The sequence below is a fragment of the Temnothorax americanus genome, unplaced genomic scaffold (genome assembly GCF_048541705.1).
Source record: "Temnothorax americanus isolate GAGA-0224 unplaced genomic scaffold, ASM4854170v1 Scaffold2, whole genome shotgun sequence".
Taxonomy (NCBI): Eukaryota; Metazoa; Arthropoda; class Insecta; order Hymenoptera; family Formicidae; genus Temnothorax; species Temnothorax americanus.
Window position 1 is genome coordinate 686532 of NW_027509338.1, and position 20607 is coordinate 707138.

A 20607-nucleotide genomic window follows, 5' to 3' on the forward strand; every position below is an offset into this window, starting at 1 on the left:
TTCAATAAATCTCGTCAGTTAACGGAAACTTTGTGAATTATCTTAAGGCTCCTGGTCCCTGAGCCGAGAACTCTGCGTTGACGGTGGCGACGCCACTCTCTCCTCTCACTCTCTCCAATGGAGAATTCTGCATCGTGACATGTTGACAACCTATTTTATTGTGCGTGCTATTTTTTTATTGTTTGCTCTGTGCTTGTGCTCTAACGTTTAACGTATTCGTGAAAGTCGTAAAATTGGCCGAAAAGTAAGATTTGCATGCGGAAGGAACGTTTTCACCTCCTTTCGATAGTCGTTAAACGGCTGTTTTTCCCGTATGTTTAGGCTTCGTTTTATGGCTGTTTGTTTATTGTCGAAAGAAAAGAATAGTTTTCGGCCAATTTTGGAAGTGTTCTGAAACGATCTATAGTGATGTTTTATTGAAATGTCTTTTTATTTGAAAATGGCATGCACAACAAAATTGGGTGTTTTCCTCGCCTTGATAGTAAGAATTCAATATGGCCGCGGTGACTACCCAGGAGCCTTAAGGTGAATAATGAAATGAAAACTGCGGAGTTGTTGAATAGATCCCGTCGAAAATTCATTCTGTATTATGCTTTTACACGTATGTTTATGTAGTAAAAAATTTTATACGTTTCTATTCATTTTAATTTAACCTATATTTTTTCTAATTTTATTTATTGTGCAAATTTTTCAATTAATTTACTTTTTCCTTAGCATACATTTTTTTGCTGTTTAAACGTTGATCGACAGTTCTACGTTTTTCACATAATTTTCTTTCTTTTTCTTTATTTAATATAGAAATAAATTTTATTTTTCATGTATTTTTTTTAACTCCTTTTTTAATTTTACTTGCAATTGTAATGTATTCTTCATTATTTTTATGTTTTGTCCCGTGTGTTTAATTGATGAAATAATCTCGTCTTGCGTAATTATACGTTTCCTCTTTACCGATGGCACATGCATTTACACCTTCCGTATTTGCATACTATTCCTTTTATCTCTCGCGTATTCACGGTAAATTGGCTTCACTCTCGTCGACGACGCGGGTTGTCTGTTTGTAAGCTAAATATATAGCGTGAGTATCTGTCTATTATCTCTCGTTAGACGTCTTTTCCTTAAAACGAGCACCGACTCACGGCTCGTCGTTCTTCTGGTCTCTATTCTCTTGTTTCCCAAGGGCAGATGTGCAGCTAGAGGGGACCGCGAAAAGAAAACAGGAGCATCAAACGTGCCAAGGGTTTGCTCCAGGAATAAACGAGGAGGATGAAGGAGGCCCGCGAAAATCTTGACGAAGCATAGTCAGCAAAGCGGGAATCATTAGCGGCGACACGTCAATTTTTTAGACCGTGATTCAGCGTCGGCTAGAAACGCTCGTGAATAGAAAGAGATGAAAATACCTTTCTTAAACTTTCAATATTTTTTATTGTAAGCGTAACATTTTGGTCAGGAACTTTTTTATTTTACGATAGCTTTATATGTCGTACATTGGTATAAGAGTGAATAGTTTCTATACAAATACAATATAAATTTTATCAAAATGTGTGTGATGTGTGAGACGGAGATTTCAATTAATTGATTAAAAATTTTGTCATATTTTAATTTAATATCTATAGTACATTTTTGAGATTTTTATCGAACATACCTACTCGTGTTATGACAATATATCATCGGCGATGTATGCATCGGAATTAACATGAGGCGGTTTGAGATTTTCTGACCTACATTTGAGTGAATGACTTCAGTTTGAAATTTCACTGGGGAATATTTTCCATCTCTATTTCTAGCTATGTAATCTAATAGCGTAAACGCCGTAAACCATTCCTTAATATATACGGTAATCAAGCAAATCAAGTAATAGAATGCTTATCTATATTATATAAAATGAGAGTAACAAACAAAAGAAGTTTTTATGTGCATTATTTCTCTCCAAAATAAATTTTGCACTTTCAGTTTGTGTTATTTTATGATTTTATTTGTCAAATTTACGCCGAGAGTGATTCTTTTTTGTTCGAGTCAATCGTGAGTAAATAAAAGTAATCGCGTCTTATTGTCAGTCAGACGAGTAGCTTCGCAGTTCCAGAATTTTATGTCTTTTCTCTGTAAAGAGAAAGACTTTCTGTCGATTACTGATTCTTTTAACTCTTCCTGTGACGCGCAATCAAATCGTTGACGTCATTGGCTGACTGTCGAAGTTTATTACGCCGGTTTTCCACCAAACAAACAGTCGCGCGCGGCTGCTGCAACGGCGATCAGCAACGTGCTCGCGTTTATTCTGAACGCTGCAAACAGTTCCGAATGATTCGATCGTGTGGGCGCGTTAATCAAGATCACCTCGATCATTCACCATCGAGGAATGTAATGCTCATTTATCGAGCCCCTTTTTTGGTCAAAATTGAAAATTTCTTCCCATCTTTGTTAATCAGCAAATAATTTCATAGGAATTAAAGTCAAATATTTGCTTGCCAAATATGGATATTGAGAAAGAAAAATGAAAAATTTAAAGTTGTTGAAATTTTTTACAGAGAAATTTTTTATTCTTGATCTATTACGAATGTCGCACCAAAATTTCAAGTGCAAGTTACGACTTTTTTAATTTAAAAATCTGGATAAAATATTCAAGAAATTATTTTTGGTAAAGAAAAAATAGCTTAGAAAGCAGTCAATTTTGAATAACAAAATTAATATTAAAGAAAGAAGCTTAGTTAAAATATGTAAAAGTCGATCAAATTTTAAAGTTAAATATTAAGCTATATAACATCATGAAGGATATTTCTTTTAATCTTAAATTAACTTAGCTTTGAAAAAGAAATAGAAGAAAGATAATAATTTAATAACTAGACTTTATTCTACAATAATAATTAATAATAACCGGATTTCCTCTTATTTATTTTTTTGTAATTTTTTTAGATGATTTTTCTTGCTTTTTACGTCCCGATGATGAGTCGTCATAGATTTTAATCATAGATGTTAATTGTTATAGATATGCGGATGCCGATTAATTTCAATGATCACGTTTTATTAAAAACACTTTATATTTGTGGAATACCCGGAAAAAAAATTATATATAAACATATAAAATTATGTATAATTATATATAAATATGTATTCTTTTATATAATTATATATAAGTATATATATTTATATATATTTATATATAAGCATATACAATTTTGTATATATAAATCAAAAAAATTTTAAATATATATATATATATAATAGTATATAAAAATTTGTAGAATTATATATTTTTATATATAATCAGATAAAATTATATTGTGCCAATTTTCATATATAATTATATGTATATGATCATTTATATATAATTATATATGATTATATATAATTTTTTTTCCCGGGTAGCCAAGTCTGTAAAACATTATTGCGTCCCTGGAAAATCCGATATTAATTTTTTGCGAATGGCAGTGGCGCTGAGAATAGTTACGACGCCGTCGTGGTATGCTGGTTTTTATTGCAAAAAACACGTTATCATGGGCAGGCAAAATCGCGATAGATCGATGGAAGTGCGCCGATCGGCAAAGAATATTGCTATAATTCTCAAATAAAAGGCCGAAGTTGATTAAAGTCATATTGTTCAATTTTGCGTACTTATTGTTTATAAAAATGCACGAAAGAGCGCTTCTCGGTAGCGTATATGACTCAACGAATAAATCTGTATTAACTCGCCTACTCATATGGCCCGCTCGAACATGTACCTATAGGCGTTCTAACGAACACGTGAAAAACATCGAATCCCAGAATAAAATTACCGCTCTGATCTTTTATCTTCAGTAATTGCGTATACATATCCAAAGTGCATAAAGTCCATTTTGAAATAACATTAATCTTTTTGTTAGTCGTTTTTACGCGATATACATATACTTTTAATTTAAAGTAAAAAAATTACAGAATATTTAAAAAATGATACTCTTTATATATATTTAGCGATTTACGTTAAAAATATTTGCATTTCGTTGATTTTAATCCAGAGATATAAGATAGTTTTTATTAATATTTGTTACAGTCAAGTTATTTTAGTAATTTTTTATTGGCTACAACACGATACTCTTCAATGATTTTTTTATTTTTTACTTTCTATTGTTAAATTTTTATTTATACTCAAGAATTAATTTTTTATTGGCCAAATTAAATATATGCGACACGAAATAAGTATATTATAAGATATACTTTACTTTGAATAATATCTACATTATGTGCACATATCGTAAATATTCGGTATGACAACCGCGCTGAATGAAATTTAAATTAATTTTTTCGTCGGAGAAAAGTCCATTAATTTTATTTACTCGGTAACCGGAGTTTTTTTTTAATATTATCTATGCGCAACAGTTACGGGCACGCTCGATATTCATAACGAAATTATAGCAGTAGGAGCTATTTGATCGCTCGCGTAGATTTTCGTATCGATGCGATTAAACGCGTTGCTTTGATATATACGAGTAGCGCGCGAAAATGGCAGATATTGTGAAATTAATACGTTCGAATAAATATGATGTTATGACGTCATACTTGACTTAAATATAATTTTTGAGCGAATTGCGTAAATTACTGTGAAATAATTAATGAAGTTTCTTTGCGGCAAATATATACTTCGCGTAATGAGTTTCAAAGTACGTATACGTTTGTTAATACTTCACTCTGAAATTTCATCCGTTTATTGTACCCAAACAGATAATATTTCACTGAATTAGAGATGTTATAATTACTTCTACAATTATATCGCAGTTGTATTAGCCAAGACTCATGAATGCATTTATTTTTATGATTAAAAACTTATGAGAATAAGATTGAAATAAAAGGTTACGTTTTATAATAGAAAATATATTGCGACTTTTGTGCAATTATTATGCAGCAACCCAAGCGAGCATTATTATTTCGCGCTCATTACCTCGCAATCGTCGAAGAACAGGAAGCTTCATCGAAAATGCGTCGTTGCGCTTATGCAATGTCTCTCGACATCTCCAATAATGCAAATGCACCTATTAGCTATTCGTCGCGCGAATTAATTATAAGCGGCGGTCCAAAACGAAAAGCCTGTGACAAGAAATTTTGGATGGCACTTCCAGCCGGCAGTGTAAATTATCGTCAGGCTTCCGCGTTGTCGCCGCCTCTAATTAATTGCGACTGCTACACACGTAGGCGGTAATTAGAACACACTCTCTGCTACGGATGTTAAACGCAAATAGTAATCACCAATAAATGGGCCGACTAACGGATGTGCGCGAGACGCGATGTAAATAACTGACCTTAATTTTTCGACGCGACGCGCGATGCGCGGACATTTTTAATAAATAGAGCCTTGGCCCGAAGGAAGATGGTGCATATTAAATAAATCGTGTGGCAATTGAAGCTAGTCAATATTTAGAAATTAGGAAACGCGATAAATCTTTTGGAGATGTCTTTTTATTAACGTACTTCATGATCATGATTTTATATATAAAATCTAACAGTATTTTTCTGTATTCGCGGGAGTTTTTACAAAAGATACTAGTAATATAATTGTTTACGTAGATTATTGTGTTCCCCAGGTAGATTGTTATCTAGATTGTCGTTGCATGTGACATTCGTGCAACGTTACATGCAGGACGATTAATCAAGCATATTGATATTTGCAATTCCGTCGTTATATTTTAATCGTTATGTGCTGTTGATTACCTATTACGTTCCCCAATATGATTTGCAGTACTTAGTATTTGAAAGGGCGTTATTCATTCATTAAAATTGTTAATGGATGGAATATCAAAGTGAGGCTACAGCGAACGCAGTATGAAATTTCCAACGCGTACCTATTATTATGCAACTGTCGCAACGATTAATTAATACAGTTTAATTCACATGGTCTGGAAAATAGTCACGAATGTTAGATAACATGATGTAGATCATTACGCAACCAGCATGTTGACGTAACGTTAATTAATAATTACGTAATTAGTACATGTTCTTGTATGAAACCGCGCGCTTCAATCGAATGTTACGTACGAATTCGAACAATACCAGCGTCGATGCTGGAGGCGATTGGTTCACTATATTTGTGAAATATTGGATAGAATTCTTTTATTTTCTTGCTTGTGTGTCGGCGATATCGCGGCTTTTGCCAATGGCGAAATTACAATAGCCTTCGATATTTTTGTAGACGATACCAAAACGTGGGTACTACCGTTTTTATTTCATGCGGATAGACATTTTTCCTCTAAGAAAGAGACAATATTTCCGAGAAACATTCTTGGCGTATGCTATCTTAGTAAATGTCATGGGAATTTATCGTGCTACATTGGAATCATTTAGACTTTAGACTGGAATGAAGAAAGCATGTAACACAGGACTTAAACGTTTTTGTATTTTCCTTCTTGATTAAATTTAAGTAACATGAGCATTATTTATAGCATTTCTCATTCTCATTAACTTTATTGTCTTTACTTTTGCACTTCCTACTAAAGTTTATTCTTTTTAATGTAGCACTTATATTTTTATCTATATAAAAATGTACATAAAAGGAGAAGCCACTATATATATATATAATGAAAAAGATAAAAATATCCTTGATATGGACATACCTATACATACATCAGGAATCAGGATGCTTTTACTAACTGGACCCCTTACAAAAAAGTATTACTGACTAAATACTTAAAATCTCAGTGATTTAATATTGTCAATATTTATTTGGGAAATACTGAGAAAATACTGGTAGTAATAAATATTATAGGTAGTGATTAATACTACACAGAACTACTGGTGCTTAGTATTGAATTACTCACCGATATTTCGATTTCCGATATTTACCCGGCATAAAAAAAAATTATTTTTTTTTCGAAATTTTATTGCTATTTTATAACTAAATTTGTTTCTTAAGATGCAGTCTATAATTATAAATATTTTCTCGTATTTAAAAAACACTTACCTTGGTGGGATCGAACTCGGGACCTCTGGATCGTGAGCCAACTGCCTTACGTGGTAGACTACTTCTTAATTTGATGTAAGTGTTATATATAGTCTACATGTGTTATAATCAGCACAAATATATAATTTTTCAAAAATCATCTTAGGAAACAAATTCAGTTTAAAAAGAGTAATAAAATTTTGAATTAGATATTAAAATGATATCTTTAGTACTATTTCAAAACTTGTACACTTTTATCACGACGAATTAGTACAGACCTTCATATATTATAAAATGTATTTGTGCCTTACTTTTATCTCTTTTCCTTAATATTATCAGGAATTACACCCATTATAATGTTTCTATACAAATTGTAGTACTGGTCAGTGATTAATTTCACATGGAATATTCAGTTCAGTACTTGAGTATTAATATTAAAATACTGGCCAGTGATTTATTACACATGGAATCCTTGGTTCAGTACTTCAGTACTAACATTGAAATACTCATCAGTAATTCAACACAAGTATTTATACACAAGTATTTTTCACCTAGTATTAAATGCTTTCTCATCAGAAATTTAATACTAAGTATTCAATACTCGTCCTGTATTAAATACTACTTTCATAAATTACTGACCAGTAATAAAATACTATGCAATACTTGGATCACAGTGATTCAAGTACTAATAAATACTTAATTTTAGTATTATTAATACACAAAATAAGTATTTATTACTAACCAGCTAGTAATACTTTTTTGTAAGGGACTGGGTTATAATTTTTTTCTAAACCAAGATAGAAAAAAATAAAAGAAGGAAATCTTTCACTGTTTAGTATGATCTTCCATCGTATGATTATTTTTTTTTTTCAAACAATATATTTGCATTTTTAAACAATATTTTAAACAATATTGATGTATTTTTTAAATGATATATTTTCTTTATCATAAATCAATTCTTCTCATTATTCTACATATAAAAGTACTGGAGTAAGATAACTAGAAGATCGATACTTTGCAATATTACATTTTTTTGTCATAAAATTATTTTATTAATAATTATTTTTTATAAATTATTTTTTGAAGTAAATTTTTATAAATACATTATATTTTTTAAAAACTCTTATAAGAAAATATTCTACTGATTATTTCATGCTAATAGTGCATTTTTCGAAAAAAATATAATTACAAAATGATAAATCTCATCTATACTATTATTATAAAGCAACAGGGTTTGCATTTTTTTTGTCCGCTATGATCTCGGAAACCAATGGACCGAATTTTTACCAAACGTATATGAAATAGGGGTAGAATTTCCCGGGGAGTGCTATAGAGTATATAGTTTTTTGTTACCGATCTTCTGGAAACCGGTTTTTCTAATTTTTTTCAATTTTTCACGAAATAATTGGCCGAATCTCAAAGAATTATAAATCAAGCAAGAACAGAATTTTTTGGGGAGTGCTATAAAGTGTATAATTTTTCGTTACCGATCTTTTTGGAAGCCAGTACGGAAATTTTTTCAATTTTTTGGGAATTTATTGACCGAATCTTAAAAAGGTAGTGGTAGAATTTTACGAGAAGTGCCATGATGTGTACAGTTTTTGTTACCGATCTTTTTGGAAACCGGTTTTTTTAATTTTTCAAATTTTTAGGGAAATAATTGATTGAATCTCAAAAAATTATACATGAAGAAGGAGTATAATTTCCCGGGGAGTGCTATAAAGTGTATACTATTTTTTGTTACCAATTTTTTTAGAAACCGGTTTGGAATGACCGAATCTCAAAGAATTGTACATAAAGTAGGGGTTGAATTTTCCGAGGAGTGCCATAAAGTATATAATTTTTTGTTACCGATTTTAAAACCAGTTTTTTTAATTTTTTAACTGATAGTTTCAGTTTAATGATTAGATTCAAGTGTGTTAATTTTTACATGGATACACGTAAAAAAATTAACACATTACACTGAAGCTCTTTTTACCTGTTTCTTTACATATATGTTAAATGTCATGATTTAACGGCAAGAAATGTATAAGAAGAGCTTCAACTAAAATAACACACGTGGATTTGCAGTGTTGTTTCGATGTAACGATTGTGTGAGACAATTATATGCGTATCGATTGCGAAATTGATGACTGTTTTACACAGCCCTAACCGGCTCTTTGACGGGAATTTCCGAGTTCGGTTGGGTAATAGAGCGATGTGAGCATACCACGGATACACGCGATGACCCTCGCGTGGCAATCGACGATTAATTCCAGCGGCGTGCCTCGACGATAAGAAAAGAGTATAACGCGATCGGTAACGATCGCGAGCTTTCGCCCGCCGCTTATCCGCCTAAGTTAATTAGGCGAATGCCGTAAAATAACGCGGGTCACGGACGAGAAGTCTAGCCAGTCTGAAGCGTGGTTGTTTTTTTCTTCTTTTTTTTTTCTTTAAAAAAAACTTATTCGCTCTCGCACGTGTATTACGCAAGACCTACTTTTTCAAGTTTTTCTGAAAAAGGTAAAAGTGATTCTTCAGAATTGCGTTTTCTTATATGAGAGCTTGGGAGACAGACCAAAGAGAGAACTCCTTTGAGATTTTATTGGTGGAGAGAGAGAGGGGGGAGAGAGAGAGAGAGAGATTTCGGCGGGCTTCAGTGAGTGCATCATTCAGATCCCGCGAGATAAAATTTTTCCTAAAAGTGAAGCATGGCATATGCCTGACGTTTATACGGATATTTGAAAATTTTTTGCGGCCGTGTTTGCGATTTCGAATGTTTCTTCAGACAACCTAAAAATTGCAATCTAGACAGACCTTTTCAACGTTGTCTTCATATTCAGTTAAATTATTTCAACATTTATTCAAGTTATATATTTGTTCTCCGAATTATATTGGAATTTTTCTCGGTAATTATAAATCATTGGTTTTTTGGAATATTTAATTGGGTTATTCGAACGAAACAGGAGATATATATATGTGAATAATGCACATTCCGCAGTGTTACAGTTTTCGGCGACACAGTTTTCTCGTAATTGCGCGCAGGATCGTCATGCACTTTTTAATCGCTCTGTCTACAGCCGCGTAAATGTACAATATTGTTATCGTCATTGCTTTTGTTTTGCGTACGAGTCTATTTGGCGACTAGCCTGTTCGAATATTCGATTGTGTCCTCCTTGGGCTGTGAAACCGCTGCGAGCTGTAGATACGTTTCAGCCCCAACTTCTACTTTCCCTCGTTTCACAAGCGATACCGTATACCGACGGGTTGAATGCATTCACGAATCTATGTAACTTCCGTCGGCGACGCTGCCAGACATTGATAACCTTTTCGTGGTTTCGAAATGTAAAAGCTTCTTCGGAAAGACACGTTTACAATGTAACGGCGATAAGGAAATTAAGTGATTCCATGTCTCGTTACTGGCAGAACATTTCTTTTCAAATGTTTACCGGTTGCGTGTTACGTTAAGTATTTCAGAGTACTATTTTTCCCATTTTATGCAAATTTGATTAGAAATGATGTTGCTTGATAAAATAATTATGAAAATTTTAATATGCGCGTTTAAGCATTTTTTTTTATCTTTATGTTTCTTAATATTTTATATTGAAGGAATAAAAGATAATAATTTATATTTATACGTGTAAGAAAATTATACGTATTCAAACACTATTTAATACGACCGAGAATCGATACGCGACATCTGGATGCACCAACTGCGGTTTAACTGCGCTTTACTGTCACACGACGATCGAGAGTAGCAGCGTGACCTGACAAGGCGGAATCATCGCCTATGATTGAATGTGGCGTTATGAAGCCGCAATGAAAAAGCGGGCGAAATCGAGCTCTCCAGACGCACAGCGTAACGTGATGAAATGCAGAGCAATGGTGTTTGATACCCAACAACTTTTGTATTCAACATTTTTCTCTAAAATGTCTCATTTTCGAGATATCTTGCCGGTCTGGGACTTTTTAAATTGTGTGTGTATGTGTTTAAACTTTTATTTTAATTTTTTTAAAGAAATAATTGCAGAGAGAGACGGCCGTGGAAGAATTGATAACAGGAACTATGTTTTTTAATTTATTTCTTTGATCGGTAACCGAGAGAGATCCTGATTCCTGATTTGTTTGAAATACTTGTTAGATTTCTGTTAGATGACTGTAGGATACCCGTACTACGAAGATTTCTTCTCGATGGAGGGTAAATTACAAATCGTTTCTTCTTACAATCTCTCTCTCTCTCTCCTCCTGTGCCGCGCTGGACGCTGTAACATCTCCATTGCGTGCGTCGCGCTTCCCCGTTTCTCCCTCACCCGGTTTGAATGCACCGAGCTTTGCTTTGCCACCACCATCCAGACTGACGTTGCAACCAATACGCTATTGCGCCAATTGATTGAGCAGTTGAGGGCATCGGAAGCACGATTCTCTGCTTCATAGAGACGTCGGATTCACGATTTTCGGCGTCTGAGGCTCGTTCTCAGCGTTTATCGAGGACCAGCGGCATACGAGCAATGTTAATTAACGACAAACTTAATCAACTGGGTGTGATTGCAGAGGGTGTCGATCGCAATAGTCAGCGCATTACCGAGCTAAAGCAGCAATGTGCTGCTCTTGAACGTGAGGTGCGCGAATTGAAGGGTGACTCGAGTTCTCATCCTGTTTTGCAGCCTTCCGCGTCTCGAGGCTCGCGAACGTCGGATATTATTATTTCTGGGATACCTGGTTCTTTTACCGACTCATCTGAACTGCTCGTTGCCAGTGTTTTTTGCGCGCTGGGTATACCACAGCTTGCGTCCGACGTTCTTGAGACTCGGGACGTGGGGGTTGGCAATGCGTCTGCGACGCGTGAGGCGGCGCCTGGCACTGTTTCCGCCTCCGATCGTGCGGTCACCACCGTTAAACCGCGGTCAATTATTGTTGTGCTCAAGTCGCGTGAGATTCGTGACTTCGTTCTCGGGACTGTGCGCCGCAGGCGTCGCTTGACTGTCAGCGATGTCCTCTCGAAGGAAGTCCCCGGGCACATTTACATTAACGAGCTGCTTCCCGCGGATATTTATAACTTGTTACGCAGGATTCGCACGAGGGCTAAACAGTTATCTTTTAAGCACGTATGGTGCAGGGACGGCCTGATCTTTGTCCGTAGAGACCGCGGTCAATCTCCGATTTTGATCACCACCGAGGCTGATCTGGCGGGGCTCCAGTGACCCACGGTTGACGCCGGCCATGTTTCGTCTGCTTCGCATGACCGTCTCGCGATTGCCCACTTTAACGCTAGCTCCCTTCCTGCTCATCTTGAGTCAATACAGGCCTTTTTATCATTCAACTTTTTTCACATTATCTCAATTTCCGAGACTTGGCTTCACTCACACATTTCTGACGATCTAGTGCGTATCTCTGGCTATTATTTGTTGCGTGTTGACAGGGAGGGCAGGGAGGGTGGCGGTGTGGCCTGTTATGTGCATGAATCATTGCGTGCGCGCGTTCTTGCGTCGTCACCTTCTGCTTTCTCGAATGCACCCGAATATCTCATTCTCGACATCCGTTACGGCACACGCGAGCCTCTCTTATTCACTACTATGTATCGCAGACCGAAAGGCAGAAACCTTAGTAATTACATCGATGCACTTTCCGTATTCACTCCTAGTTACAAGAACATTATTATTACTGGCGACCTAAATTGTAACCTCCTCGCTTCTTCATATGAGGCTAATTATCTTAGGAGCATTGTTTCGCAGTTGTCCCTCAATATCGTCGAGTCGCAACCGACTTTTCATACCAGCTCCTCAGACTCTTGGTTGGACGTTTTTATAGTCGACAACCTCGATAAAGTTTTATCTTACCGTAAGTCGGATGCCCCCTTCATCAACGGCCATGATCTCATCGAGCTTACCTATTCTGTCAAGGCTCCGTCCTTCACGGATCGTACTTTGGTCCGTCGTTGCTATAAGGGATTTGATAATCATGAGTTCGTTGAGACTCTTACCTCCAAGCTCCTTTCATCCTTCCCGCGCGATTTTGGCCTGACGAGCCCGGGCGAGTCGGAGATTGACGACATCCTGAGCACCGTTACTAATGATATCACCGCCAGCTTGGATCTACATGCTCCTATTCATTCTTTTCGTGTGACTCGTCCGTCGGCGCCTTGGCTTACAGTTGACCTTATACGCGGAATTCGGCATCGTAACCGCCTCTTCAACGCGGCACGTAGATCTGGCAACATTCTCGATTTCCATATTTACAGGCTCTTTAGGAATCAACTTACACTTGATTTGCGAGGTGCAAGAGAGCGGTTTCACATGAATAGATTGAGTTCAGTCTCTGATCCGTCCAAGATATGGCGGCAACTGGCCAATCTCGGTTTAGTTGAATCGCCTCTTTCCTCACCTCTCAACTTCTTTTCACGTGATCTCTTGAATGCTCATTATTCCTCTGTATCTAATCGTTTTCCTTCTTGCACTCAATCTCAATTCTCCAATATCATTCTATCCATTGTGCCCGTCGAACCACAGTTTAGTTTTACCGAAATATCTTATGACGACCTATCCTCCCCAATGGTTTCATCATCTTCTGTTTCTTTGCCTCGGGTTACGATCGATTGCCTCTGTTTGCCATAGCTCTGGCCTTGCCTCATATTGGTAACCTCCTGACCACCTTTTTCAACTGCTGCCTCAATCTGGGCTATTTTCCATCACTTTGGAAACGCGCTATCGTGCGCCCTCTCTCCAAGGTCAAATCTCCTTCCTCTCCGTCCGAAACGAGACCCATTGCTAACTTGTGTGAACTCTCGAAGCTGTTCGAAAAATCTTGCACCGCCAAATCGTTGACTTTGTCAACAAGCACCACATTCTCGACGACCGTCAATCGGGCTACCGTAAGGGTTACTCCACCCAGTCCGCTCTCCTAAGATTATTCCACGATATCAAGAGCGGCGTTGATGCGGGCGAGGTATTGATCCTCGTCCTCTTCGACTTTAGTAAAGCCTTCGATACCGTCTCACATCCTCTACTTCTAACCAAACTGAGGCAACTAGGGTTTTCAGATCTCGCCCTAAAACTAATTTTTTCATACCTCACTGGTCGCTCCCAAGCGGTTGCCGATCTGGCGGACGTATTCTCCGATTGGCTACCTGTTACCTCAGGTGTTCCTCAGGGATCGGTATTGGGTCCGCTCCTCTTTTCCCTATTTATCAACGACATTGGTGCTTTCCTAAGATTCACTCAACGCTTGATTTTTGCTGACGACACGCAAATTTACCGTAGGTGTCTCTCTAGTCAGCTGAATGTTGCCTTGCAGTTAGTGGCTCACGATGTTGGGGTTATATCAGAATATGCGGCCACAAATGGATTATCTCTCAATCTTAAAAAATCCAAGGTTCTAATACTCGGCAGCAAGCGTTACGTTGACCATATTAATTTTAATGAATTACCTCTCATCTCCGTTGGTGGTACCTCTATTCCGTTTGTCACCCAGGCGCGGAATCTAGGTGTCATCATGAGCTCTGACCTATCTTGGGACGGCCACGTCGCTCATATTTCCAGGAGGGTACACTTCACGCTGCACAAGCTCAAGTATCACAAAAACTCTTTATCATTCCAGTTGCGCGTAAAACTTGTGTCTGCTTTGATTTGGCCTTTGCTGGATTACTGTTCTCTCGTTTACAACGACGTCACAGACGAGCTCAATACCAAACTGCAGAGGCTTATCAATTGTGCGATTCGGTTTATCTTCAGTTTGAGAAGGGATGAACATATTACTCCTTATCGTCATCGACTCAGGTGGCTGACTGTGAGAAATAGACGTCTATACTTCCTCGGTATTGAGATGTTCAAAATATCTAATGGTATGTCCCCTAGCTATCTCTCTGAGATCTTTGTCAAGGCCGATCTCTCGATGAGGCGATCTTCACGTCTGGCGCTTCCTCACACCTTCCAAATTCCTATCCATAGAACTGAGACTTATCACAGGTCCTTCCACCTCGCGGGCATTTACTTATGGAATTCGCTACCTGTTGAAGTAGTGTTGTTGTCGTCCATCAATGAATTCAAGCAAAAGCTCTATGACCACCTTTTTCACTTGAACTGGGTTCTGTCTGAGGTTCTGCAGGGGGCCTTACCGCTGGGTGAGACGTGGCGTGAGTGCGTGATCATGTTGCGTCATGTATGCTGAGTGTGTTCTAGTCTTTGTAAATAAATTGTTGCTGCGTCAAAATCTACACTAGTGCCAAGTGGCGATGTCATAATTCCGTTTTCAGTTTTTATTCAGTTTGAGAGAGCTCAACGACCGAACTCCGTTGACTCACTAATCTCAGCAATACTTCACACAACATTTCACTCAACTTATACCTATTCAACAAAATTTAGTTGTGTGATGTATTGCCATCACATCAATTATGTACATTCAGGCACGTTTCATTTGTTTATTTGGTTTTATAATGATGAGGCGGTGGCCGAGTGTAAATGATTTATTATTATTTTGCTTTTTACACATCATTATCTTCATTGTTTCCACTTCTGCTCGCCGCTTCATTACAGTTATCACACCGTGTCTTTTCTCTTAGTTCTTACTTATTTTAATTTTGTCTTTGTATTTTGCTCTTGCCTATTACATATTTTCTTGTATTATTCATTATCGCCTAAAGTCTTGACTATGGCGAAATAAAGAATCAATCAATCAATCTCTCTCTCTCTCTCTATCTCTCTCTCTCTCTCTTATCTGACAGAATATTTTTAAAATATAAATTTGTTTCTAATTATAAATTTGTTTCATGTGTAATAGAAACACGCGGAATATTTGGATTCATTAAATGTTATCTCAATGAGAATGAAAATAAAATTATATTGTTGATGTAATTTCTACTATATAAATTGCGTAATTAATATACGCCGACATAACGTGTCATCGTGTAATCTCGATAAGAACTGCAGCAAGCTCATATGCAAATTGAGAATGGTCATTATCAAGCGGTTGATTTGTTACACGAACTCTGTCAAGCATGCCATTTAAAATACTCCCGGCACAACATACGTCAGTACGCGTTGTTTGCAGCGCGGCATTTTCATGTAAACAGTAGAAATCACAATTTACATTTGGTCTAGCTGTGTTTAGTTACGAGTACATCATGAGAACGTTAATTAACCCGAATAAACATTTTTTTCTAAGTTAATTTCAACTTTTTGCGTGATGATATTTATAATTAAAAGTAAACATTGTACATAAATACACACCTACATACATATACATACATGTAGGGTGATTCTATTATAGGCTCGGTTATAGCTCTTTTCTAATAATTGTAAGGAAAGATATAAAATAGTGGTAAAGGAAAATCTTTTTTCGAATAATGCACTATTAATATAAAATAATCAGGGGCGGCAGTGTGGTCTAGTGGTAGAGCGCCAGACTCGTAATCTGAGGAACTAGGTTCGAGTCCACTAGAGCCATGAAGCATGGGATGTTTTTTGGATAGCTGCGCCTCTCCGTGCAAAACAGACTCTTGTGCGGAGAAAACTGGACTCCGGCTTTCGGAAAGAAACATTAAGCCGTTGGTCCAAAAGGTTAAAGTGAGAGGAGAAGGATAGTATTGGTAGTAGATTGCAAACCCTGCGGGGATATGCAATAAATTACGAATTTTACAGGAATTTTTTAATAATGCAAATAAGTCTGTGTTCTTATGTTTATTTTTACTCAATATTCGTTATCCACTCCAGTATTGTAATATAAAATAATCAGAAGAATTTTTTCTGGTGGAGTTTTTAAAAAGTATTTTTTGGTATTTGCAAAAATCGATTTCAGAAAATAAAAGAAAGAACGAATTAAAAATGTGTTCTAATGTAGCTAGTAATCAACTTGGTATGTTATAAACAATATAAAAACTGTGTTAAAAATTTTTAGAATATTACGATGATACACTGGGCACTTAACGTAATAAAGTAATTAGACATAAAATATGTAATGTACGTATGGCAAAGTATAATATTGATTTTCTAATTATCTTACTCCAATATTATATGCAGAATAATAAGAAGAATCGATTTAAGAAAGAATCGAAGCTAAAATAGGTATATGATTCCATTTAAAGAAGAAAGTACAATTGCATCTTGCAAGTACATCAGTGCATTGTTCGGAAAAATATAATCACATAATGATAACTTATTCTAAACAGTGAAAGATTCTCTTTTATTATTTTTTTCTATCTTAATTTAAGAACTAACCGTTAATCCAACCTAGTTTCTAGAATCACCTCGTAGATACAAAAATTGCTGGAAAAAAAAAAGCATTGAGATAATATTTAATAAATCCAAATATTCCGCGTGTTTTTTCATTACACGCGAAACACCATTGCTCTGCATTTCACGTTGCGCCGTGCGTCTGAAGAGCTCGATTTCGCCCGTTTTACAGTGTTTTCATTGCGGCTTCATAAGGCCCACGTTCAATCACAGCTGGCGACGATTCCACGTTTGTCAGGTCACGCTGCTACTCTCGACTCTCTCGATCGTCGTCGTCGCTGTCGTGGTGTTGTGACAGTAAAGCGCAGTTAAGCCGCAGTCGGCGTATCCGGGGGAAGAGTTTTCTGACGTTTCGCAGATGCCTCGATCCATAACGGCGTAAACATCCGCGAGTACCGAATGAATGCACGTCGCAGAAAAGCGCGGCTGCGATTCTGGCCGAGATTGCACCGCGCGAAAATATACCGAGGCGAAAACGTAAACGGGCCTTCTGTTCGGCGAGCCGACCTTGCGGCTTCTTACCTCGGCTACTATTATGCCCCGCAATTTATCGCGAATTCGTGATAAGCGGAGAATTTAGCGCTAAAGCCGGCTGCTTGAAATTTCTGAACGGGCGGTGACGGAATTAGATCTGTATAAATTCTCTATTACGCGGTTCATTTACCGCAAAATGCGCCCGTCTGTGATACGGATCTTTAGAGATATTTGAATTAATTTCTATTAATTCAAACTCTGCGTTCTCGCAGAGTTATCGGATTGTCATTGACGATGAGAATACATTTCTTGAAGTTACATGAGCTTATAAAACGCTAATTACGAGAAAATTATTTGCGTTTTGCTTTGCTGACCCGATTATTTTAAAAGTAATAAAAAGCGCACGATTTCTGGTGTTTTCAACAACATCTATTAATTAACAGTTAAGTTGATGCATGAATACACGTGTCACAACTGCAAATGTGAGACGGGCTATATTGTAATATCGCGTATATTTTACTTAGTATACGGTTTTTATTTAAAATTTGTGTTACGAAATGATACGCGTGTCCTTGGCTATCTACGTGGAAAATAACTTATTTACAAATCATTTGAAGATCGAGAGCGTAAATTTCTTTGGCAAAGAGAGAAGACTCAATTCCTCGTGTCCACGTTTTTATCGACTGAAGCAAATTCTCCGACCCTCCAGCTGCCATGACGCTTTTACCCCTTCTTTTTAACAAAAATAGAACCGATAGAAACGCTGAGCCCTTTTAATCTCTAATCAGCCGATTAATGGTAACTATCGATATCGTTCGCAAAAATATACACTAGCGTTCGGTAAAATCTCACAAAGAACATGTGGCGCATCTTAGCTCGTTATATTTTCATAATCACGCACGGCAGTTGGAGACGTGGACATTGAATTAGCGCTTATATTAGCCGTCTGCCGCAATTTCCGCAATTACATAGCGCAAGTTGCGAAAGTTACAAAATTAGCGCGGTCGATACGCGACCGCTCGGACTTCGCCGCGTTAATTCTCGTTTGCGGCCGGAAAAGAGTCTGTCAAGAGTTTATTCGTTGTATATATCGCGTAAAACCGTAGAAATTCCGATATTATTCCATATTATATCAAAACTACGGCCAGAACGTGTACGAAAGAGCGTTCAATGATCAGTTAATGTTTTCAATCACTACACGTACCATTCTTTATTTTTTCAAAAATAAAATAATAATAAAAATTATAATAATGATAATATTTTTAACATTCGCGGATTGCTTGACGGATCGTGTGGTGAATAACCAAATTTATTATATAATTTATTGTACATTAATTTAATATAATATCTCTTTTCTTTCTTTTTTTATCGAATAAGTTTTTAGGTTTGGTTGGCTTTTGATCTTGTTATTATTCAGTTATAAATTTTCCTTTTTCTTTAAAAAAGATACACGTTAAAGCCAAAGAAAAAAGATATATTCAGCAGAGATGATAGAATAAATTCTATATATGTGCGTGTGTGTATACATCCGAGGTTAATTAATTATGCAGTACAAATACATATAGTCGAAGTTTCTGGCGTTATTTTTTTATTAAAAAAATTGAAATTAAAATTTTGTAATTTATATTTTTAATTTAAATTGTATTCTAATTATGATTTTCAAAAATTACAGTTATTTAAAGTTAAACGTTAAAATATGAGCAAAAATAATATCCATTCGAGCTTTTGCTGTGGAAAAATTGAAATATTTTTATTAGATTTCTTTTGAATTTAAAAACAACGTTTTTAAGCGTGAGTTAGAGAGAGAAGTCTAAACATATGAAATTAAAGATTTTTTTATATACATACGAGGGTAAGTCAATAAATAAGTCGCAAAACTGGATAGAGGCAATAATAATCAAAGTAACTTCCTGACATTTATTTCACTTTTTGGCATAATTTTTGCGACTTATTTATTGACTTACCCTCGTACATATCTTCTTGTATCTTTGTGTGAAGAATTAATTGTAAGAAAAAATTATATAAAGATTAAACAACATTGATTAAGGAAATTATTTGTGTTCGCGCCGGTCGCGCGCAGATTTCTTGCCGCATAAAATAACGCGATAGTTGTTGCAAGTCGACCGTGAGAAAAAAGAAAAATTAAACACGTGGTTGTATGCGGCGTCAATAAGGTTGCATAAGGTCGTTTATTTATAAAGACGCTTAGAAAAATACAGGGCGGAAAGAGCCACGTTTATTTATAGTTTCTCTCTTGTCCGTGATTATAAATAAATGATTCAAAGTATTTCAACTTGTAATATTGCTTGTCATAACTTAAAATTTACGAGCTCTGCAAGTCTTCACTTTTTGCGTTTCGCTTTTATGATTTTATTTTATTGTAGATGAAGAAGCAGAGCTATATAGATGATACACGTCGTATTTCAAGTTATCAATTTTAGAGTGTAGCAATAATGGGATTTGACATTACACGTGTCCATTTATCTGCAATAAAATTTTAATAATGTTAGAGAACTGTTAAGTTCTGATATATAAGATATATTATGTTGCGCCGTTATTCATTTTGAAATTGAAACCGATACCTTCAGAATTTAACGGCAGACACTAGATATCTTGTGTTATCTTGTATAACTATAAAACACTTGTAAAGATCGCTTCTTTTTTATTGGAATAGCAAACGTCTTCTCAGTCTTCTAAAAATAAGCGAGAACATTTGCAGAAACTAAAAGATAGATTATATGTACTATGTACATTATATAAAGTAGAAAAATGATAATGTATTTATTGAGAATAATTCAATTTAGAGATAAGATTTCCGAATACACTCTTTATCCAGTTGCGAATTATAAAACGATAAGAAGCTGAAAAGTTTTGCTTTAATTTAAGAGAGAACAAAAAAATACCAAGGAAAAATACTAATCGAAAGGAAATTTTCTTGAAGAGGGTTCTTTTTCCAGAGAACAGTACTTTAAAAATTTCCATAAAATATTTACGGCGACGAAATTCAGCCATTTGTCAACCGAAAACTTCCCC

At 36.0% G+C, this 20607-nt stretch overlaps 1 protein-coding gene across 9 annotated transcripts in view; it reads left to right on the forward strand.

Annotated features, from left to right (window-relative positions):
* The window catches only part of Shal (potassium voltage-gated channel protein Shal), a 222411-nt gene that overhangs the window by 108568 nt on the left and 93236 nt on the right, over positions 1 to 20607 (forward strand). The gene's annotated exons all lie outside the window — the stretch shown is intronic.